At 39.0% G+C, this 24,507-nt stretch overlaps 1 protein-coding gene across 3 annotated transcripts in view; it reads right to left on the bottom strand.

Annotated features, from left to right (window-relative positions):
• CTNNB1 (catenin beta 1) overlaps positions 1-18,816 on the bottom strand; it is a 41,391-nt gene extending 22,575 nt beyond the window's left edge. For 2 of the 3 annotated variants that reach the window (XM_074345165.1, XM_074345164.1), the window contains exon 1: positions 18,663-18,816. The gene's annotated coding sequence lies outside the window, so the exon portion shown is untranslated. The remainder of the gene's footprint in view (positions 1-18,662) is intronic. The other variant, XM_074345163.1, reaches the window with a different exon arrangement.
• Positions 18,817-24,507: the final 5,691 nt, after the last annotated feature.

Here is a 24,507-nt window from a genome sequence, read left to right on the forward strand (position 1 = left end):
AATTCCAAGCAAAAAAACATTACACAATAAAGTTATTTTTTAAATGACATACTGGACACCAGACATGTGAAATATGACTAAAGGCTAATATCCATAGTACACAAAGAACTGAGGAGAAATCAACAGAAACAGCAAGAGAAAGGGCAGGAACCATCACTTAAAGGAAAATATAAAGTAAGCAATAAAGGAGTTCAAACTCATTTGTATCTGCTTATCAGACTGGTAAAATTGGAAAGATTAATAATAGCCACTGCTGATACGGACATAGTTAAACTTGGTAGAAAGTTTTTGGATGGTAAGTTGGCACTATCCATTAATTATAAGTGTAAATTCCCTTTCACATAAAAATTCCACTTTTATAACAGAAATGTATTCTGCAGGAATATTCACAGAAGCATGCCAAGAGACTGCACAAGTGAAGCATTCATAGAGAAAAAAGCTGGAAATTACCCAAATGCTCGTCAACAAAGGAGTGAATAAAACATAATGTAGCCATTGAATGAAATGTATACTCATCTACTGAACAAATATTTAAGCACCTTTTATGTTGCTGGCAATGCAATACAGAATCAAGGTCATATATCCAGCAAAGCTGCCTTCTACTTTTAGAGAGTTAAGCAATAAAAACCAGACAATTTAGAGAGACCTGCTATGAAGAAAATAAACACTCAAGAATGACTAGCGAAGGAGGAAGGCTACACTAGGTAAGAGTGAGTGATGAGAGAGGAAGTGACAGGAGCATAGGAGAAGGAGCTAGCCAGATAAAGGTGGGACAGAACACTCCAAGTGGAGAATGGAGAACAAGTGCAAAGGAAGAAAGAGCTGTAGGGAAACAGTACTGAAAGGTCACCAGGGTAACTAAAAAGCAGACAACCATGAAGAGAGGCAGGGACCAGCTCGATAAGGTGTAGAATAAAATCCAAAGTGCACTGGAAAGACACTAGAGTAACTAATATCTGTGTCAGAATTTTTAAAGTTCACTCTAGTGTCTATATGGGGAAAAAAAGACCATGAAGGGCAAAAGCAAAGCAAGGAGAAGACTTAGGAGACTACTGTAAATCCTCGAGGTGAGGGGGATAGAGGATTACTATGTAGCTATTAAAAATGAAAAATACATTAAAAAATTCAACATTTATCTAAATATGTAAGGTATCTGTATACCTTTAATAGACATTTTTTGCATACATCTGCAGAATAAAATGTATAGAAATAATACTTGACCAAGAAAGTATCTATCATATGGCAAATATATGTTAGCCAAACACTGATATGTAACAGTAAATAAATGTTTACATACATACATATTCTTTGGAAAAATAACCAATGTCTCCTAAAAGCAAGGAAATCAAACTTACTCCAATTTTTAAAAATATTTAGGCAAATTCACTTAACTGTATCAATACACTTCTATTTTTAGTAGTTTAATTTAATGGAGATTTTCGTTCAGTTCTTATTCTACTGAAGTGGCAATATTTTAAAAATCAACCACAACACAAAGTAATGGCAGATTTCTGATTAAATCATTTAAATTACTTTAAATAATATGTTTTACACTATAATTTTAGGATGTTGCCTTGTAATATCAGGTAAATGTCTAACTTTGCCCTTGAAATACTTAACAAGGTAGTGTAATTAAATGCCTAGCAACTTCAGTTCTGAGCCTAATTTCACCTCGTGGAATCTTCCCAGCAATCTCATAAAGCAGACAACACTCTCCAAATCATCAGATGAAAAAAATGACTAGCAGCAGTTAATGTGAGTATAGCTAGTAAACTGCTCTGTTAAAATTCAAATCTAGGTCTGTTTATCTCAGAGTCATGTGCTCTTTGAATCAAATCATATATCCCATCCCCAACTCCAAAGTTTTAGACAATTAGTATTTAACAATTACTGCTGTAGATAAGTGCAAGAGAAGAGTTAGCAATTTTTAGGTTAAGTGTTGTAAGTAATACTAAAGAACTACATTCTCTGAACAATAACCACTGCAAAAGAATTAAAAAATAATTTTAAAATATTTCTAAGATTTAAATCACTGCATACCCCGTACTTTGAATCTGTGCCTACCTAAGTAACACACCTGCTGGCAAGAAAGTGCAGGATTTTCAAACATGATTGTATTATGCCAAGGAAATGGAAGATTTTACTTCAAGAAAGTTTCTAGATGTTAATCTCTCTCTAGGTTCAGGCTACAGGCAGAATTAAACGGCAGGAACTCAATGACTTCCAGAAGTAATTTAATGCATGCTTTATATCCCGTAACAATAACCTTCTTCTCCACTTGTTACAAGAGTCTCCCTTCACCACCATACCAGCACACTGACGGGGGGGGGGGGGGGGGGGGGGGGGGGGGGGAGGGATACTCAATAAATTAACTCTGTGAGGGCTTGGGACTGTATCTTTGGTTCCTGTTTCCAAAATGCTTAGCACAGGTTAAGCTCTTTAATACTTGATGGACTGAATAAGCTAAAAATAAGAAAAATGTTCTAAAAGTAGGCAGAACAAATCATAATATAGAGGCTTAGGTAGCCAACAATTATATATAATCTAAAAGACTCCTTAAATGACTTTAGGAACATTAAGGATTCGTCTGTGAACCATGTATCTCATCTAGAACAGACGTTGGCAAACTTTTCCTGTGAAAGTCCAGATAGTAACTATTTTAGGCTCTTGTAGGCTTTAAGCTCCGTTGCCAACTATTCAACTCCGCTATTGTAGTGAGAGCAACCAGACAACAGGCACAATAATGAGTGAGGCTAGGTTCCAAAGGTTTGCACTTTATTCATGGGAAGTGCAAATCTGAATTTTGTAAATTTCATGTGTCGTGAGATATTATCCTTCTTTTGATGTTTATCAGCCATTAAAAAATGTAAAAATCATTCTTGATTCTCAGGCCATGAAAAAACAGATGGTAGGCAGTAGTTGGCCAGCCCCTCATCTATTTCTTATTTTCACTGAGAACAAACCAAAGGCAAGTGAGTTTACGGTTTAATTAAGTACATTAAACCTAAATGTGAAGAACAACAGAAAGGGTTTTTAAGTAAGCTACTAGGTTACTAAGAGAATCATACTTTTTTTCTGTAATTATCTTCAAAAACGGGTTGTATAAAGAAATGAAACAGGACCAAATGACATACAAAAGACATCTGTTTGGGAAAAATATTTCAGGCCATTAAGACCAGGTACATGCTAAGCCAGAATATGGCTTCAGTATATGCATGCCCTTTTTATCCGCATAAAAAACTGTTAGCCACTGTTGTTGCTATTAATTAATGATCATCATTATTATTATCACTTAGACTTGTATGTCTGGCCAATGAAGACAGTGTTTGCAGAGGATATGATGATGACAGAAATTACGTCTTGAGTTACCTAGAATTATTTTTTAACCCTCTAGAAACAACTTCTAGTCTTATTAGCACAGAAGAATGATTTTTCATTTACTTTCCTCCCCAGTATTAATATATACGTATTTCTTCTGATTATAAGTTCGTAAGTACTCAAATAATGTGAGGAATACTACTGTCTTAACTCCAAATTTCTCTATGCACTTTGGTCTAATTTTTCAAAAAGTTATGCACCTTGTACTTTTAGGAAGTGCTCAACAAACACTTTTGAAGATATATATATGGCTGACCCTTTAACAACATGGCAGTGGGAGGGAGTAGTTAGGGGCGCCAACCTCCATGCAGTAGAAAATCTGAATTCTGCTATCTCTGCCTCAAAAACAAAGGAACTGATAAATGAATCACCCAAGGATGGGAAGCTGGAACAGTTTAGGATAGAATCAGGACTCAAACCCTAGTTTTTTGATTCCACATATTATGATCTCTAATCAAACACAAACTTTCCCTCACACTTAAAGATCTGTAAAAATCAAAAAACAGGCACTATATTTATTGAGAAAGAAGTGAAAAAATGCAGTCAGTTCAAAATGGTGTTCTTCATGGGTCAACTGTACTATGTATCTTCATAACAAATGTGTTTTCTAAAGCTTTTTTTTCCCAACTAAACAATGTATCAAAGAGCTATCAATGGATGTGGATATAATACCAAATTCTGTAAAAGTGTACAGATTAAATCCTTTGTTAAATTCCTTACAGCAAATTGACTTTAATACAAATACTCTTAACTTCTGCTTTTTATATATTGTTTGGCATATTTTTGCTAATTCTCTTACTTTTACTCTGACTCTTTTTAACTGTTTTAAATGTGCCTCATATACTGAATATGAAGTTGGATGTTATTGTTTTTTTAACCCAGTTTGAGTCTTTTTATTTTTGAAAGTTTTATTTCATTTATAGCTGTTACAAATTATATGTTGGTCTTATTCCTTTTGTCTTATTTTTGTCTGCAAATCCTTATATCTGGGTTATTTAAGTATGTTTTTTTCTCTTGACCTTGGGTGACTTTTTTTCTTACTTTTTCACATGTCTAGTAATTGTTGATTGTATATATTATACATTGTGTATTGGATATATTGTGGAAACTCTGGTTCCAGAGTTGTCTTCTAAAGAGTGTTGAGTTTTCTTCTTTAAGGCAGCTAAACATCTTGATTTTATGGAGCCTGGTTTTACACTTTGTTAGGAGGGAGCTACTTCATATTTTATTAGGGTAAATACCTTTATTCATAAGGTGTGACCCTTCTCTGGTTTCAAATGAAAAGCATGAGGCTCCCTAACTTGGCAGGACTCAAACTCTAAACTCTTCTTCACTATGAGGGCAAAGGTGAAATCTATGATCTTATTTCTCAATGTTCCATGTATTGCTTTAAAACTGAGTTCTTTAAAATCTCCCACACACACAGTTCTGGGGTCAGCCAAGGATATGAAGGGAGTTTATAGGTAGATTTTTACACTCCCCTTGGGACTATCTCCATTTTGGGTTCACCTACCCACCACCTGAATTTCCTGCCATCCTGGCAACCCTGAGCTCCACTGTCTGATACTTCACGAGTTCTAGTCAACCAGCACCAGAGACTGATGACTGTTCTCACCGAAGAAACCATAGAAAAAAGGATGTCACCCAGTGACTCTATTTCTCTTCTTTAAAAGTTCACATCTCCTCAAACTTGTCTTCTTTTGACTGCTCTCTGACACCTTCAAACAGTTATTTTTTTGTATTTCTTCCAGAGTTTATAATTTTTTTCTTATGGTTTTACTGAGATATAACTGACATACAGCACTGTATAAGCTTAAGATATGCAGCATCATTATTTGACTTACATATATCATGACAGGATTATCACAGTACATTAAGCAAACCTCCATCATCTCATATAGATATAGATACAAAATTAAAGAATTAAAATTTTTTTTCTGGTGATGAGAACTTTCAGGATTTACTCTCTTAATGGCTTTCATATATAACACACAGCAGCATTAATTACATTTACCGTGCTGTACATGACATCCCTAGCACTTATTTATCCTATAACTGAAGTCTGTACCTCTTGACTGCCTTCAACCAATTTCTCCTTTTAAAATCATTTTTTTACTATGTAAGACCTCCAAGTCTGCTTGTAGAACCCTTTAAACTGGCAACCAGATCCTCCCAAAGGTTCTAACCTGGAACCTTAAAACCAGACAATCTGGCTCCAGCCCCATGGTTTTCTATCAGTAGGACTGGGATAGGACCTTGGCACTGTATTTTTTTAAGTGCCATACATATTGCTGATGCTACTTCTCCCAGAGTCAAGGGCTACAGCTATAGACAAACTGTATGATTCAACTCTATGTATAACATTAGTCAGTAACCAAGCTAAAAACAAAACAAAACAAAAAAAATCCCCACAAAACATAAACCTGACACCACAGAGTAACCTTAGAATCACCTCCTTGAGAAGCATCTATCCATTAAGACAGCACTTATTCTAACAATCTTTAGCAACCTTCTGTCCCCTGCCATGCATATCAAGTTTATGGTAGTCTCCCAAGGAGAAGGACATCTTGCGGCCTTTGACAGACTTAAGATAGTAGCAGGTCTTAATTATGAGGCTCTCTTATATTTATGAAGAAGAGAATATTACAGAAAGCAAAGCAAGCTATGAAGCTTTTATTTTCAAGATGTTACTACTTGCATTACCCCAATACAAAGAACTTTAAGAAACTCCAAATCTCTACTCTATTGTGAGTCCAATAATACAGCAATAAATAAATCAGAGCTTGGACCTATATACAAATGCTCCATTGGTGTATTATGTTGTCTTCTCAATTTACCAAACTGTGATGTTATTCTGAGATTTTTTATTCCACAAGAAATCTTTCCCACAATTCCTTCATTTACTGAATAGTTCCAGGATATATAGCAATACCAATAGCATAAGTGCAATATATGTACAGATTTCATTTATTCAACAATTTCTTTATGCAACTCCTACATACTAAGAGTAGTAATAGATTCTGGGTATACAGTGGTAATTAAAATAAACATAGCCCTTAAATTCTTGGTAGAGAAGACAGACAACAATTCAATAGTTGCAACGAGCGGTAAGTGTATAACTAACAAGTGAGAAAAGGGAGTGGAATGACACATGGACAAGTGGAAGGCCCTACTTAGATTGGCCACAGACTTCTGCAGTAACCTTCAAGGGTACCTTTAAGCTGTGAGGGTAACCTTCAAGCTGAGACCTGAAGATGCAAAGGAGTCAGCATGTAAGGAGCAGAGCAGGAACAGTCCAGAAACAAGAAATAACATGTGGAAAAGCCCAAAATCATTAGGACCCCATCATCTTATAAGAACTAAACCTTAAGACCATAGTGGCTCAATTATAGTGGGAAAGAGTGACTGAAATAGGAGCTGAGGCTGAAAATAGCCAGATCATGTAGGGCTCTCCATACTGTTAAAAAATGCTTTTTTTTTTTTTTAAATCTAAATGCCACTGGAAGTCCATGAAAGGTTATAAGCAGGTGATCCCATTTGAGTTTTTAAAAACTGGTTTCAGCTATCATGAAAAAAAAAACTGAAGGTAAACAAAAAGAAAGGAAACTAGTAAAGAAACTACAGCAATAATCCAGGTGACAGATGGTGGTGGCTTAGGCTAGGATAACAGCACTAGGCACAAAGAATAGCTAGATAAGAGACTTTGGAGATAGAAAAAAGGGGCTCTACTAATGGGCTGGTTGCAGTAGACGAGAGAAATTAAAACAGATGACAGGAATTAAAAGATAACTCTTAGGTGTTTGGCTTGAGCGATTAGGTTGTGATACTTACTGAGTTAGGTGCAATGTAAGAAAAAAGAGTGTTTCTAGAACTGCACTGTCTAATACAGTAGCCCTAGTCACACAAGGCTATTTACATTTAAATTTTATTAAAATTTAGCTCATAAGTCACATTACCACATTCCAAGTGCTCAACAGCCACATGTAGCTGGTGGCTATCATATCAGAGTACACAGATGTAGAACAGTTCCATCATCACAAAAAGTTCTACCGAACAGTGCTGTTTCAGAAGGAAGAAAGTTTTTAAAAAATGCAAATGCTGAGTGGTCCAGCAAGACTAAAGGTCAACATGAAGGCCCAACAGTGAGCTCAGCAAGAGCACGTTCACTTTAGTAATGAAACCAGAACATAAACTGGAATAGGAGATGAAAGGTGGAGACCATATCCATACTGTATCTCTTTCTGGCTGTGAAAGGGAGCAACCAAAGGGGCACGAGCTGGAGAAACAGGTTGTCCAATTCCAGAATAGTCACCCATTCAACAGATGTTTATTGAGCACCTACAACTTCCAGAAACTGTTCTGGATACCAGGCATACATACCAAATCAGGACAGGACCCTGACCGGGGGAAATAACAAGTAAGAAAACACATTACTTTGAGAGATTATGGTTAAACATCACAAACCAAATAAAAGAGAATATGATAAAGTGAAAATAAATGAGTGAACACAGAAGAACTCAATCTGACATGAGCTATAAATGACAGGAAGGAAACACCTCTGCCAAGGTCTAAAATGTATTTGTATGCTATTGGGAATGATCCACAATGAGGTGGTAAAATGTGAAAGTCATTCACTCAACACATATTTACTGATCCACTAGTATGCACAATTCCAGGCACTGGGAAGAAAGCAGTAAGGACAGACAATAATCCTTATCTTCCAAGAGCTTATGCTGTATAGGAGGCTAAGAAAAAGGGGGGAGGGAGAGGTAATATATCCACTATGTTAGACAGTGATGAAGGCTAAGGAAAAACATAAAGAAAAGAGATAGGAATTTGGGGAGAACTTCTACTGAGTTTGCAGTGCCTACAGTTTCTACCTCCAGTGTTCCTCCAATCTAGCTACTCTGGGCCTACTGCTACTACCCTAACCTAAGCCACCACCATCTGTCACCTGGACGATGACTGTAGTTGTTTTACTGGTGTCCCCCCTTTTTTTCTTGTCCCCTTTCACTTTTACTTCCAGAGGGAGTGAGAGAAGGAAAATGGCAGTCATAAAGTGAGTAGTTCTAACACGTAGGATTTCATGCTTTTACAGAATGAGATGGTAAAGCCCTGGAGGTTTCTAAACAGAAAAGTTACATCATCTATTGCTTTAAAAGGATTATTCTGTCTACTGTGTTGTGAATACAGTTAAGGGAAACAAAAGTATATAAAGCAGCAAAGACCAGTTGGAAGGCCTCTGCAGTAATCCAGGCAAAAGATTAAGATGGCATGGCTATGATAAGAAATGGCTAGATTTTGGATATATTTTAGGAGAGCAGACACAACTTTCAGACAAGGTTTGGATATAGGGTGAGAGAAAAACAGTCAATAACAGCAAGGTTTTAAGTTTGAGTAACTGGAGAGATAAGAGTTGCATTTAGGAAAGACTAAACAGAACAGCTTTAGAAGAAATTGGGAGCTCAGTTTCAGATATATTACGTTTGAGATGCTTCTTAGACATCCAAAATGTTGGCAAAAGTTGGATATCAGGATCTACAGTTCAAGGGAAAAACTTAGGCTAGGGATATAAATATGGAAGCCATCAGCAAATAAATTAAATATCATATGTTTAAAGCTATGAGACTGGCAACGAAAAAAGAGGGGTCCAAGGACTAAATTTTCAGCCACTCCAACACAGAGGTCAAAGAGATGACAGAAAAAGCAAAGGAGACTAAGGAGGAATCACCAGTGAGGTAGGAAGAAAACTTGCTATTAGATGTGGTGGCCTAGAAGCCAAGTGAAACCTGGGTCTCAAGCAACTGTGCCATATGCTATTAAGAGATTATGTGAAATGAGGACTGGAGATTTATAACATGGTGCTCACTGGTAGAGATTCAAAAGAAAAGGGAAGCGAGTATATCCAAACAATTATTTCAAGGTGTTTTGTTTGAAAGATAAGCAGATTGAGTGGATGAAAAAAGGAAGCAGGAATGAAAGTTTTTTTTAATGGAACAAATAATATCACGTTTGTATGCTCACGGGACAAGCCAGTAGAGAAGTGATGCAAGAGAAGGGACAATGACAGAATAATATTCTTGAGAGCAAGAGGGAATGGGATCTAGTGTAGAAATGAGCTGGCTGTCCTCATCCGTGAACACTACAATTTATCCGTAATGACAGAGAAGGTAAAGGGCCCAGTCACAGATGTGGGAGCATGTAGGAATTCTTCCAATTATTCAACATGCTTTGTGAAATAGAGAGCAAGGGCAGTAGATGAGAGCAAGGATGAGGGAAGAGGTTTGAGAAGAGAGGAAAACGATACATTCATAAAGAGGGATGAATTAACAGACCAAGGACCACTAGGCATGAAGCCAGGGAGGGACAATGTTGTTGAGAGTGTATATAAGAAAGTGATTATGATTTAACATGAAATTTCAGTTGGGTGAAAGTGAGGTTGAGGGATACTGAAAAGCATAGACGGACAGACAAAGTATAAGTTCCAGTGGAGCCAAAGAGTGTTGGAATTGAAGAACTAGGGTCGTTGAATCAGACTGAAAAATAAGATCACTGGAAGAGAAGAAATCAAGGAACTAAGAGGTTAGAATATTGGAAGCATCCTCTAAATCAATGTTACTCCAAGTACCATACCACAACACCCTAAGGAGCTTGTGCCAGATTATATAAATCAAAATACTGCCTCCTTCATCAAAAAAAAAAAAAAATCAGCTGAACTAAACACTGAGCTTAGTGATACAGGTGATTTACATTCTGGCACAAATGCCTTACTCCAATTCATACTAGTAACAAACAGTTCACAGACCAGGTAGCATTCTGAATAGCACTGCTCTAAATGTACATTGATATCACCAAGAACCAAGAAGTATGACAGAAATAAAGAAGACAGTGATCCAGAAGCTAACAATGTTCAAGGAAGGAAGGGAATGACCCAGGAAAGTTGGTAGATGACTGAAATAGAGGGGTGGTGGGTGGTACAATTGATGGCATGAAAGTCAAAGCTTAAAGTTCTGGGAAAGAATGGTCAAAAAGTGACAATGAGGAATAAAGAAGACATTAATTCAGCAATAAAAGATATGCAAGAAGAAGAAACATTTACCACCTGAGAGCGCTGCTAGGTCAGGAGCATTATAGGGGAGAGGTTAGGTTACAGCTGGAACAAGAAAGAAAAGGAAACATTCCCAGAAACGATTGACAATAAAAAGGATTTGCTAAAGACTATGAGTTCCAGGAGGCATAATGAATGGACTTCAGGAGATGATAAAATGTGGAAGATGGAGACCAGAAAAAGCAATGGGATTAGAATCTGGAGGGATAAGGATAACACATACAGAAGAGTGAGGCATAACGAAAGGAACAATGTCCTTGAACAGGCATGTGTCAGGACTGGCCTCTGACCAGAATATAATGCTTTCTCCATCTTAAAGATGGACGGACCCTCCATGCAGATTGACAATAAGAAGGTGAAGGAGTTCCTGCTTAGTTTCTGATGGGGGAAAGGGGATTAGTTTGAGGAGCAAAGACATGTTAAAGTCTTCCTGTCTTAGTACTTTCTAAAGAAATGTAATATGACCTGGGATATAATGGCAGTAAGGCGAAACCTGAGGCCCTTTAGCATATAGTCAGGCCATTCTTCAAGCATGATTCAAGAATCTAAGTATTCTCACAAAACATATCCAGTTTTAGTATTTTAACTATCATTATTACTCTGCCATATGAGTGACTCCAGACTTCTAATCTCTTAAACTGTCTAGCCTCTTACTTTCCATTCTAAGGAGAATAGACTGGCTGGCACTCTGACTCAAGACCTAGGTAAAATGACTGCAGAATTAAGGCAGGAAACAGTAACCTACAGAGGACAACTACAAAGTTAAGTTTTACTACCCAAATGTATCACAGAGAACATTTGTATCTAACAGAACAATATAAACCTCGTTTCATATCCTCATGTGGCTTTTCCAACAGAAGAAAACAAACTTTAAAATTAATAAAATAAACTTTAAAACAACTTTAAAAATAAACAAAATGCCAGAAAGACTAAATTAATGAATCTATCTAAAGAGTACTATGTCAGCATACTATGCTTCCCATATAACACTTACTCAGTGTCTACTTTTGCATCTAAATGAACTGTTAGGTATAAAGCAATGTCTGACATTGCTACATTCTTTGACCAGCTCAGGAAAGATTTTAAGAGTCTACCTCAGCACTTTCTACACAGAAGAATAGAACTCCACTGGGAAACCTCCACAGTTAGCTGGATTGAAAAATATTTCCAAGAAACCCTTGTTACTCCTTTATACATGTGTCATTCATCTGGTACATGGAAAACTTCAAAAAAAAAAAAAAAAAAAAGACTCTTTACACCCCCACCTCCAAACCACTTAATTATATTTAAAAAAGGGGAGGGGGGGCAGCTTTACAACCACCACCCTTCAGTGAAGCAAATTATAATCATTAAGATCATTTCCAAACTGCATTGCCAAGAAATTTTTCAGTAAATCTAACTTCTCACATTTTTATATGGGTAATATACAATAGTGTGTATGTGTGTATATGTATATATATACATCACAATTATTTCAGCTACCATAAAACCCTATTAATAAAAGAAACTTATTAATTAACCCCTTAGCATTTGCACATCTTTTACTTCCAAGTCAGATCAGCTATCAGCATTTAAAGATTTATCACAGGTATCATCTGTATACCACGAGGACTGATGAGCTTGAAAGAACTTGTTAAAAGTACCTCCCCCACCTCCAATTTTCTAATTGTTTAACACACCTGTTACATCAGTTAAAAGGAAATATCAGTCCAGCAACATGTGTTGTGAAATCATTAGTAAAATTATGGGAATATTAGCGAAGAAATTAATAGATGGAAATAAACAGGGGAGCAAATAAGCACTGATATGAAGCAGTTTCACCTCAGCATCATCCAGCTGTTCACATTCTTCAAACTGTTCTAGGATGGGGGAGGCCTTTTCAAAAAAAAAAAAATGTTCAAAAGAAATCAGAGGCAGAAAACTTCTGGATTATTACAAGAGAAACTTTACAGTGGCTCTGCAAAGTTATATGGGGATTGTGGAACAGGCCAAAGGGTGAGCATACCTGCAATGAATGTTTTGTGAAAAGACCACCAATGAGTTTCACTTGCATTATATACCATACCCTATATAAACAACTGCAGTCTGTTTTCAAATGATGCTTTTTAAAACCGATGTTTGCATTTCCAGTCCAGACTTAGTTTGTCATTTAAACATGTAGTCTGAGGACTAAATACCCCACTTTTCAAAGTGGAAATGAAAAACCTTGCACTAGCAGCAAAAGATTGAACCAGTATCTATTAAACTGCCTGCAAAAACTTATCCTGACCAAATAGCAGTAAGCCATTAATTTAAATAAAACTGATATTCAATTAATTCTTCAATCTAAGCTATGCTTTTCAGTTTTAGATCTAGTGTGATAATAGTTTATCAGAGAAATGCAGATTTTGGCTGAAAACCAAAACATGATTTAAAGTCATCAATAAAATTTCAGGCTAATATGATTGTGTACCACAGTCAGAATTTGTCCAGCATTTTAAGTGCCTTCAGAGATTAAGTTTTGAGATCTCTTTTAAGAATACACTTTTTAAAACTATACCTAAGATGATCAAGTAGTGAACAAGTTGTTGTTTCTTCTCCTTTTCCTTGACCCTACCCATCTTGATTCCTAAACTGTGTGAATTTCCCAGATTTCACAAAGTTAATATACATTTAAGTTCCTAACCTATAATAAACTGATACAAGGCATTTTCAAGTGCCAAATATAAACTAATCTTAAGTTATATATACACATACACACACAATCAATCGTACTACCTTCAGTCATTTAGTATAATCATCATTCTAAAAAAACTGTACTCCAAATGGACTAATGCAGATGTTACAAACTGGCAGTAACCTGGTAATACGTGTACTTAATATGTGCTAAACAGTGTCTTGAAATATGAATTTCATTCACTGATGTGTGTGTCATGGGATGCACATCAATCTGGATTTCCCACTTCTCTTAAGGGGAAAAGAAATCAGATGATATGGAAACCTGAACTATTTTCCCACACAATGGACAGAGCTGAAGATTGGCTGCTTAGATGGGACATGTGTTCTCCAATTTGCTGTGGTCCACAGGGTCCCAGTTAGCCCGTATCTGCCTGGCCCTGAAGACACTGAGTAGCCATTCCCACTGCAAAGAAAGATCAATTCCATATAGTTTTGAAAGCAATCATACTTTAGTCTCTTAATCTTGGAAGTGAAATTGTTGTACGCTATATTAACGAAGTAGCCAATTTTAAAAGATAAATTAGGTCCCTAACAGGAAGAATTTTTTTCCAAGTTAAGATGTACATAGTTTTCAAGAGAACTTTCAAATCTGCTCTCATATCTCATAAAAATCTTGGAAAATTGGAACAGAAACTATCTTGACCTAAAGACAGTTAATGCTGCAAATACTTGTTATGGACTTGGACGTTACTTATTCCATATATGATCCTTTATGAAGGATCACAGCCCATTCTGAAATAATCATTTACATGGAACAACTGAGGCATTCTTGCCTTACTTTCTTTGAAAAAAAAGACACAACAAATACATTTCTTATATCATCAAAAATCAAATACATTTCTTAGTCAAAAATGTCTCCACAAAATTATACTGAATTCCAAGAGCAAAACGGAGCAGTAAGTGAAACCGTCATCTTCCCTCCTTACTCAAGCAAATTTTAAATTTCATTTCAACCACCTATTATTGAAAACATGCAAAGTTAATATTTTCCCCTAAAGTCTGAGAATTTTCCAAAAAATGACTATTTGATTTCTAAAGCTACTTTAAAACAAGCTTTATTCCTGTTACTAATCAGAATCTGATCCGAAATAAATATTTTCATAAAATAATGCTACTAATAGAAGCAGCAAAGAACTTTTAACACAGCAATGTGGAGAAAGGTTTTTACTGAAAAATTTAAAGGGCAAAATCTGGTATAGCGCATCACAACACTATACAAATATATACTCTATACAAATGAGACCCTTCAGTCACTAGGCACTATCTCCAGCATTCATAAGTTGACCCAACTAGCTCTGTAGATACCCAGTTTTTAAACACAGACAAAATATTCCTTGAAAATATAACCAAGTTGAGGACTTACTCATGTTTTACTGTGTAATAGATTTTAGACAAATTGACAATCACTTGTTAACTTCTTCTGAGAATTTTAGTGTCCCTAATTTATTAATACAGCTAAACATTAGGATCATTTACCCCAAAATTATTATACTGAGGTTTTGGTTTATAAGTATGATATATTTAAGCAGAAGCAAAACTTTCTATTTAAAGTGACAAAATTTAATCCTTGGTTTAACTTTGACCTTTCTCCTGCAAATAATGGTTGAGATGACATAGTCTCAAACCAACCTTTTTTTTGGGGGGGGGGGGTTAAGGTTCATCTATTTACTTTTGGTGGAGGTACCAGGGATTGACCCTGGGACCTCGTGCAGGCTAGGCATACACTCTACCACTGAGCTATATCCTCCTCTCAAACCAATCTTTTAATTAACAGTATTAACAGGAATAAATTATTCTAGGATTCTAAAGGTTTCTTGATTGATGCTTTCTCATCAAAACTATTCCACACAAACCTGCTAGGGGAAAAAAATCACGACGAGCATTACATTATATCCATCCACTGGAGGGCACTCAACACGACCAAAGCTTGCAATGAAAACAGGCCCTAACTCTATTCTCACTCAGCTGCATCAGGTTTGAGGGAGACTCTGGGGGTGGGGAATATCTCTTAAAAGAGTTGCTCACAATTAACAAATTTTAAAAGATAGTTAAACTCTAAAAAGGGTTCCTAATGTGACTGACTTTCTCTTTTAAGAGCTTCTTTCCTTAGGGAGGAAGTAGATTAAATACATACTTCAAGGATAGCAGGGTTTAGGCCTCAACAGATGAATCTAGATTTCAAACCTAGTCAAGCTCAGACTTGCATAAAACACAAAAGCAGCATTCTTAAGTAAACAGAGGAAATAAAGAACTCTCTCCAAAGCTTAAGTAATGAAAAACTACACAAGTAAACTTCTACTCATTTTCAAGCAACACAAATCACATTATTTTCCCTTCCTGGAACTTAAGGATATATTTTAGCCTATTAGCCTAGTTATTTATTGCACCACAATTAGAACAGATTACATAAACAATAGTTCGTTTAAAAAAAAAAAAAAAGAACTGATTCTGGAAATCAGTATTCTCTCAATGAGGGTACAAGAGGCAAGAACTACATGCTCTGGACTAATCAGAAGCAGCTCCCAGTCTATGTTTTACTGTTTACTTTTATGGTATAAAAATGTTTAGTCAAGCTGTTTCAACAAAAGATACCGTACTCCCAATAAAGAGGGCTACATGAATATAAGCTAATACAACTAATGTTTTCACAACCAATGTAACAAGCCAACATGTAGCACTAAAGAGTTACCAATACTTTTATTAGACATTTGTCCTGTTCTAAATGCCTTCATCCTTTCTGCCCTGGGTTGACAATGGAGCACACTTCCAACCAAGCTCAAAGTACAAACTTAAAATTTACCACCTACTCCTCTACAATTATTATCAGCAACTAATAAACCATGGGAGAGAAATAAAATCTTATTATAACTGGACAAATGTATTGTTTCATTTCAATAACACAAAAGTTTCATTTGGCTGAAGATAGTCCATTTCTGGGGTTAATTTCATTGCTACTTCTAAAACGTGAGACTCCAACTTTTGAATTCTCCACGTCCCAAACAATACCTAAGCTCTTCTTTCCACCCCTCCCAACAATAAAAAAAAAAAAAAAGAATAACCTGCAGATAGTTTTCTTAAGGACCAAATATCAAACACCCTTAGAGAAATTTGTCTACTTCATGTTTTCCCTTCCTATTAGGGGAGATGGAGGAGGGAACTGTTATGAAAACAAAAATACACAACCTCATTTATATGGAGAATTTTTATTCCAGTCATCACTAGTAACAGTAGGACACTCAATTCAGTTTAAATTTTAATATTGGAATCTACATCTTTCTACAGTTATCTTGGTAAAGGAAGTAGTCAACACTTCAAAAGAAAGAAAACTCTTGCTTATTGACACCTGAACACGGCTAAAATGTTGTTTTTTTGTTTGGTTGGTTTTTGCCACCTTATTTTTAAAAGCTGGTTTTTCCTGAAGGCTATTTTAAGTGACCATTCTAACCTCTAGGAGAATCTCAAGCCTAGAGCCCCACAAGGACTCTAATCACATGCTATACTCAACTTTCTAGTGCAGTTTTTTTTTTTTTTAATTTCCCCTTCAAGGACTTCAGACTTGAATAGTCTCAGCATTCCTTTAATCCTATAGAATTGTCTTTCCCAAGTTTTCCAAGTTACTGTTGCAATTACTTTAGTGCCTTGTACGTGGCCTTCAGAACAAAGACTAGGTCAAAGTAATGAATATTGCGTGCAAATTAATCAAATTTTGTGAAAGGAGATTCTCAAACCTTAAAGGCACTTTTTTTTTTAAATCCAGAGATTTTTGGGTTTAAATGTAAAAGTAAAATAAACGCAGCAGCTGCCTTAGTTCAGACCAGGAGAAAAAGCCTCCGAAGTAGAAGTTTGCAGAAGTTTGCGTCACTTATTCAGCAGATAACTAAACAGCAGCATTATATACATAACATTTCAAGTTGTGACTAATATTTCTTAGAACGAAGACAAGTTAACATCACAGATATCGGAAGGTACTGAATGTACACCAAGTGGCAATAATGAAATGGCTTCCTAAGTTTCAGACAAAATACTTTATAACTCACCAATCTGAAAAATATCAGCCGAGGCTTTTATCAAAGGACAGCCGTCTCTTCAAGCTGCTGTCTAGTCTAAGCCACCACTATTCATGACACAAAGCTCTCATTTCACTAAAACCACTCCTCGATTTCCTTTTGCCGACCTCTGCATACCAGCAGGCCAGTCTCTCTTCATTCACTACTCACAAACTCGGGGGGGGGGGGGGACGACCCACAGATGTCTGGAAGATACAAAGCAGGAGACAATGCTCCCTCAAAGAGGGAACAGAAAACGAAGGGAACAACTACACCCGACTGCCAAAGCTTTCAAGTTTAGCGGATTCAGAAGCGGGCTGTGAGAACTTAACTTCGAGAGTCTCTGTTCCCAGTCTCCCCAGACAAAACACGGACCGAAGTTGCAACAGCGGAATCTCATTCGGGCAATTTTGCAGCGAGGGGGAAAAAATCACCCCGCAGAAAAAATGCTCGAAAAATCAAGTTTAGCCGCCACAAAACTATCTGAATAAATAATCCCTACGAACAACATTCTCGAAGCAGTCAGAGCCCGCGGGTCACTTGATAAGACACAGTAAGCCAGTTGCTCTCGCCCTTATTTTTTCTGCTAGAGTCTAACACCCACCGCCAGAAATCCAAGACTCTCAGGACCTTGCATGCCGCTTTCACTCACCTGCACGGTGCAAGAAAATATAGGTGCAAAATACGGATTTTATATGTGCATATCTTCCTGGCGCATCGCACCGTCTGCACTAATAGTTTGGATCTTCTAAGATTTAAAGTTGCTTGGATTTACACAAACGCCAGTGCCAAACTCACATAAGCAGAGCATTAAAAAAGACGCTAACAATTCTCCTAACAATTCGTCCTTAAGAACGAAAGAGGGAATCTGGAGAGAAAGTGCACTGGCCCCATCCTCACGACAGACAGGACCTAGGGTGGCGTCCCAGGCCCAGAGCCCGTACCCCAACTCCCCGCGGAGGCTGGGAAGGCGGAGTCCCCCGTCCCCACCCCGCCCCCCACCCCGGCCCCGGCGCATCCCGAGGCGCAGGGTCCCTCCCCCAAACTCAGCCGCGGCCGGAGCCCCGGACGGAAACCACAGGCCCCCCACCCCCAACAGCCTGCCAGCCAGCCGAGCTCCCGGACGCGCCCTCGCAGCGCCCCCTCCCCGCAAGCGGAGCCCCCAGGGCCCCCGAGGAGCTGCGCGACCGGAACCCGGGCCCGGCCGCCGCCCTCCGTCCCTCGGGCGCGGCCCGCCCCCGCCGCCTCCCCGGCGCCCCCAGTCCGCACCCCCCGGTCCCCACCCCAGGCCTCCGGGCTGCGCCGGGCCCGGCTCCCAGCCGCCGCCAGGACCGCGCGCCCGCGACGAAGTTTGGCTCCGAAGAGGGAGCGGGAGCAGCTCCGAAAGGGTAAGGAAAGGAGCGCCCAAGTACCTCGGGGGAACAGGCTCCTCCCGCCGCGGGAGTCTGACCGTCCTCGGCCTGCGGTGGCGGCTCGGCGGGGACCGCAGCTGCTCCTCGGACCTTTCTCCGTCTCCGCCTCCCCTCGCTCTCCGCTCCCGGGGCCGGGCTAACGCGGCTGCCACAGACCGAGAGGCTTAAAATGGCGCCGCACAAGGAGCTCTTATAAGTCGCGTAGGAGCCGCTGTATCCTGCCGCCAGCGGCGCAGCGCGGAGCGTTCCGCAGCGCGAGGACAAGGGGCGGGGCGCGGGAGGGAGGTGGAAAGTAGTCCCCGTACCGCCGTTCGCCCGCCCCGGGCTGGGGCGGGGCGCCCGCGGCCTCGCGCGCTCGCCGGACACTCCCCAGGGTAGAGGCCGGCGGCTTCCCCGCCGCGCGGGACCGGAGGGCGGCCCGCCCGGACGCAGTGGTCCGAGTTGAGGCGGCCGGGGCCCCTGCGGGCGGTTTGGGATGCGGAGAGCGACACCGGGATTCTCCACTTTCCCGAGCCCGACGCCTCCGCCTCATGCGTGCCCCGAGCCTTGAGAGCGGACGCGGGGCTGGCCGCGCGCCGCCTGCTGCCCGAGGGAGGCGGCATGCGGGCCCCGGCTTTCAGGGGCCGAGCGGGGTCGGCAGCACAGGTCCCGGGAGGGCGGAAGTTCGGGGCCGGGGCGGCGGCGGCGGCTCGGGCGCTGAGGTCACGGCCCGCGGGCTCTGGGCGCTGCTGGGCGCCGCCACCGCCCCGCTGCCGGTCGGGGGACCCCGGCGCGTTCGTGCTTCCACCGTGGTTGCGGTCTGGGCCCCATGCTCTCTGCAGGACTTGGCTCGCAACCGAGCCGCAATTCACCCCAAAGCCCCCGACGGTCGGGATCGTGGATCCCGCATCCCTACCCGCTGTTCAGCCTGAATCTGGAAGTGAAGCGCCGGGCCGGGCCGCGGCGCCTACTATCCCCACTCCCGAAGGCTGTGAACTCGCGTTAGAATGGGTGCCTAGCCCGCAATTCAACAAGTCCTCACGAGTACCTACCGTGAACAAATGGCTGATGGAAATGGACTAGCTCTAGAACCCTGTCAACTAGGTTCATTTTTTACAGATTCCATTATTATCTGGTTCCACTGTGCTACTAAGTATCTATAGTTTTTTTTGTTGGGGGGGCGAAATTTTCTTTGGTAGAGGTGGTATTTCTAGGATATTACTTATTTGAGAAATCCAAGTATGTTGTTTATGGAAGGAGCTATCGGTTAGGCAGCTTCTAATTTTTAAAAACAAGTTTTCTAGTCTTCAAAAATATTTTCTGGTTTGTCTTAATTGGCTGAAGTTGGGTCTTCATTTCCCTTGGAAATGTCTCCATTGTAATCCAGCAAGATTGGCATTTGTCAACGCTGAAACAATTATGATCGATTCACTTTCTGTAGTCTATTGTTGCGTGCTTATTTTTCCTCCCAAACAATGGAGACAGTACAAAAAGCAACAGTGAAAGTTATCTTCAGCCTTTTATCCCTGTAATTAATGCATGCCAACAATAGGTCTTTACACATAGGCACAGGCAGGAAATCTACTTACTCATTCACTCATGGAGTAGTAGGTTGTGTGGTTTTAGGCATAGCTACTGCTTCAGGGCCAACATGTTCTTGAAAGAATTCAGTTTTTACCCCTGTCTTAAAGATATTTTACTACATACCGTGGTGATGTTAACTTCTGTTTATCACCATAATATACGTGGGCCCCTGCAGTGGGAAAAGTCTATACATTAAGATGATGTTCAGTGAGAACCATTGTGTAGGATGACTATCTCATTTGTGTCTTTGCTAGTAGTTCTGTAGAGTAAATGTAGCGGGCAGTTGTGGTTAACGCAGCTGGTCATAATTTGAACAGATTGAACAGAAAAAGATATTTCATTGAAGCAGCGTTTCTAATATAAACTCAAAAGTGTAAGTCACATTTTTCAGATACTGATCCCCAATTTTAATGTTCATGTACAGAGTTAAAAAATATACTGTTGATTTGATTAAAGCCATATATTTAAAATCAAATGACTAATACTAATACTAATTACTAATGAGAGTAATTTTTTAACAGATGTTTCCTTTTTCTATGTTCACTTTTTGTTTTTGTTTTGCTGAATAAGGCACACTGTTAAAACTGTTAAGAAATATCTGCACCACTAGAAAATCTAAAGGATAAAAACTTCTATGTATCTATTTAGATGCCAAAATAATTGAAGCATTTTTCTATAGTTTAGATATCTTAATCTAAATTTATAATGTTTAAAATCCCTAGTAATATTTTAAGCAAACACATGTTAGTAAAGGAAATGTAAGATTTGCAACAATGCAGCAGGCTGTTTTTCCCATCAAATTGAAGTCACTGAACAATTACTGGGTGTTGAGCATTAAAACAAATGAGTTGAATTTAACAAATTGCTCATAATTTTTATCTGCTTCTCCTAAAAAACAGAATTTGTTCCAATTGCCTCACCAACAATACAAGATGAATAACCTCTATGAAATGAATACAAATATTATCATTAAATTAACAAGAAATACAGGCATCAAAATCCCTGAACTGGTGAAATAAGTGATTTTGTAAAAATGATTTTTAAAAATTGACCTTGAGCAGTCTATTTCATAAAAAAACTTGGTTATCTTTTTACACCTTTTCCTTCTAGAAGCAGCCACTTAGGTTTGACATAAATTAATCCATTTTGTGAACCTGCAGAGGACAAATGGTTCTAAATTTTAGGCTGTGTTCCTAGAAACCAAGTGTCTCCAGCTGGTTTAACCGAGAAAGTATTACTTGTCATGATTTCACACCATTGGCACATCGAGCTATCTACATGGAACCTGAAAGTACAGCGTCCCTTCACTAAAACACATGCATTTAAATCACCATTAGGCAAAGAAATAAATGCCCAGATTGTTTTTGTACTTCCGAAAGAAACATTCATCAAGCCAGCATTGCAAAGAAGGCTCATTCACTTTGTAGATAGTTAACTCTATCAAATCCATTAATTAAACATTTATTGAGCACTAAGATGATGAGCTTCCTTTAGAGAGAGAGAAATGGATGACTGGGCTCCCTTTGATTAGGACCCTTAAATGAATGTATAATTGTCATTGTTTGTAAGCCCGGCTTGAAAATAAACAGAAACAGCAGAAACCAGTGGAACAAGGGTGTGGTCTCTCTGGACTCTATCTGAATCTCCTTGGAAAGAATCCTCTCCCAGCAGAAAGGTAAGACTAAATAATATTCCATGCATTTCTAAACAATAAATCCTGATTCTCTGAGAAAGCTTGTTAAAAAATACGTATTTCTTTTTGACAACCTGCAAACACTGGACAATAATCAGGATCAGCTTTTCATTTAGCAGTTCATCAAGTGGGCTATTTATGGATTGGGGCTTTTGATTTGCAATCCATCATCTCTGGGTTCAGTGTTATCTTTTGATTTCTTTCCAGCTGAACAGGCTAAGTAGTTGTAAATACCTCTTGTCAGACTACATGGTTGGCTATTCTTGCACACAGAAGTAATCTAGGAACCCACTGGGCAGATTCGGCGGACAGCCACTATGGAAAGCTTGCATCTGGTGTGCACTGCTGAACGAGGGAGGGGCGGTGAAGGTGGTGGGAGGCGATGGCCATGGTGGTGGCGGTGGCAGCAGCAGTGGTACTTATGTTCATGGCTGCTTCAGTTATGCCAGGAATACTCTTCATGCTTGGAGTTGTGTGTTCTCCAGGCCTTCACTGGTTTGACACAACAGTCTTTGCCACACTAGGGAAGTACATTTTAATGGCCACCATAGAGTGTTTAGGAGAAGCAATGGAGACATCATCCATGATATTCAAAGAGCACAAAGGTGTATGTTTCTCAGTGTTTCTAAGAACTAAGACAAATACCGCTGCATTGCTAAGAAATCGTGCTTTAGAGACATACCCCCCCAACAAACACACACACACACACACACAAACACACACACACACACACCCTTCTATTAAAAATTTCAAAATGGTTGCAGATATTTCATTCACAAGAAGGTTAAAGGCGTTTCCTACCGAAAGAAGGATTAACTTACCGGAGGATTCTGGGACTGCAGATGTATACTGCGGCAAAATCCTAAATTCATCGAAAAAAATCATTTCTGGACTCCAGCTGCTAAAAATAATAGAATTATAGTAAATCATGAGTAAGATTAAAACAAGCCATTTTCACATTCCAAAGTGTTCAGGGAGAAAAAAAAAAGATTCTTTTCCTTTAACTCATTTCTTAAACAATGCAAATTTTAAAGTAGCTTTTTCTTTCCAGAGCACGCAGCGCCATGAAATCGATAATTTTTGATCTTTCGGTTAGTAGGCAACATGGTGAGCTATTGCAGGGACTGCAGGCAGCAGACATGTTCTTGTCAGCTAAAAATTTTCATATTGTTTTTGAATCCATTGAGATCTGTAGATGTGATACCACCGGTTTTTTGTTTTAGCTTGCACTAGGCTATAGGGACGCAAACCCTCAGTTTATCGACATATCCATGTCTATTGCTTTATATATATTAAAAACAGGGAGTCTTACTGGATCCTAAACAAAAAATTATGTAAAAGGAGTGGCTAGTGTGATTATAATCCCATCATGCAGGGTCCACGGTTCCCATTTAGTGAAATTTCGCAGAGGGCAACTTCTTAAGAACATCCCTGCTGTGCAGAGTGAAAAGCATGAACAAACCAAAGACAGAATTCATCTGTGTTTATATTTTACAAACAATGAAAAACCTACTCTTTGTATGCCTTTTTTCCCCCACCTTATTATTTCATGAAAACTGCAGCATTTTCCCCGCCCCCATCCAAACACTCACCACCCCAGCACTGCAGTATTCCGTCCCTCTTTGGCTTCTCCTTCGTCTTCTTTTTCGCTTTCACAAATTCTGCACGCGCCATCTTTGTGTGGGGTGATTCTTTGCTAATTTCAGTTACCCATTCTCTCACAAATCGGTTCAGGAATAGAAAATTATAGTGTGCTTTGGGGCTTAATTTGCCTAAATTTCTTTCAGCCTTCCCTTCTGACATAGAAAAATGGAAACAACGGGGGGGGGGGGCACACAAAAAAAGAGATATTTCTATTATTGCCATAACCTGTTGTATACAGTGGTGATAAAAAATATTATTAACATAATAGCAACAGCTGCAGCCTAAATAGAAGCTATGAGATAATTAACGTGCTACAACAAATTAATTTGCTGCAGGTGCCTCTGCTGTGAACTGAGTAACCCATGCCATACAAAGTCTAAATAAAATTAGGATTTCCCCCACAAGCTAAAAAAAAAAACAACACAGAGCAAAATGTCTTGTTCAGTAAATAGTGTGCATGTCTATTGTAAAAAAAAAAAAAATCCTCTCCAGCCTCTTTCTCCCTTTCCCCCACCAACTATCTCAGATGGTTCAGTCATCAGTGGATAAGTGTGGAGTTGCATCGGGTGTGTATGTGTATGATTGTGTCTGTAATACAGCATTCTTAAACATATGGAGGTTTTATGCTATGTCTTAGTTGGAAAACATATGGACTAGCTATATAGATTTCTTTTTAAAAAGGAGCGACAGTTTATAATATTGAAGAGTTCTATTGGTTTTAAAAAGAAAATTCGTGTATTCAGGTGTAGCAAGAAAAAAATAACAGTGTGGGGCTGTAGTTCACCTGAATTAATCTTTTTTTAAAAAATCATCTATCTTGTAAAAATAAAAAAGGGAAATGTGTTTGTAGTGTGGCACTCATCATTGGTGTGAAAGAGAGATTTTTTTTTTTTTTTTTTTTTTTACTCTCACTTGCTGTCAAGTTGAGTGTTTATGGAGAATGGT

Source organism: Camelus bactrianus, chromosome 17 (assembly GCF_048773025.1).
Source record: "Camelus bactrianus isolate YW-2024 breed Bactrian camel chromosome 17, ASM4877302v1, whole genome shotgun sequence".
Lineage (NCBI taxonomy): Eukaryota > Metazoa > Chordata > Mammalia > Artiodactyla > Camelidae > Camelus > Camelus bactrianus.